The sequence below is a fragment of the Eurypyga helias genome, unplaced genomic scaffold (genome assembly GCF_000690775.1).
Source record: "Eurypyga helias isolate BGI_N326 unplaced genomic scaffold, ASM69077v1 scaffold38037, whole genome shotgun sequence".
Taxonomy (NCBI): Eukaryota; Metazoa; Chordata; class Aves; order Eurypygiformes; family Eurypygidae; genus Eurypyga; species Eurypyga helias.
The window spans coordinates 4118-4375 of record NW_010263030.1 but is presented as its reverse complement, the minus strand read 5'-3'; positions in this window follow the sequence as shown (position 1 = coordinate 4375).

Below are 258 nucleotides of genomic sequence, written 5' to 3'. Positions count from 1 at the left end.
GAGCGGGGCTCAGCCCAGCCCCGAGACCACCCCCACCCCGAAGAAGTCGGCAGCAGCCCCGGCAGGGCAGCTGGGAGCGTGGGGAGGTTAAATCGCGGCCACCCGTGGGGTGGGCACTCGTGCTCCTGTAGGGCGCTGGGAAGGCGCCGTTGTGCCGGGGTGGGGGGAGATGTCGTGGCCTTTTCCTGGCAGGGACACCCTCGCCACCTTCCGCTTGGCCGGCGAGGCTCCGCGGCCATCCGCGGCACCATGGGGCGG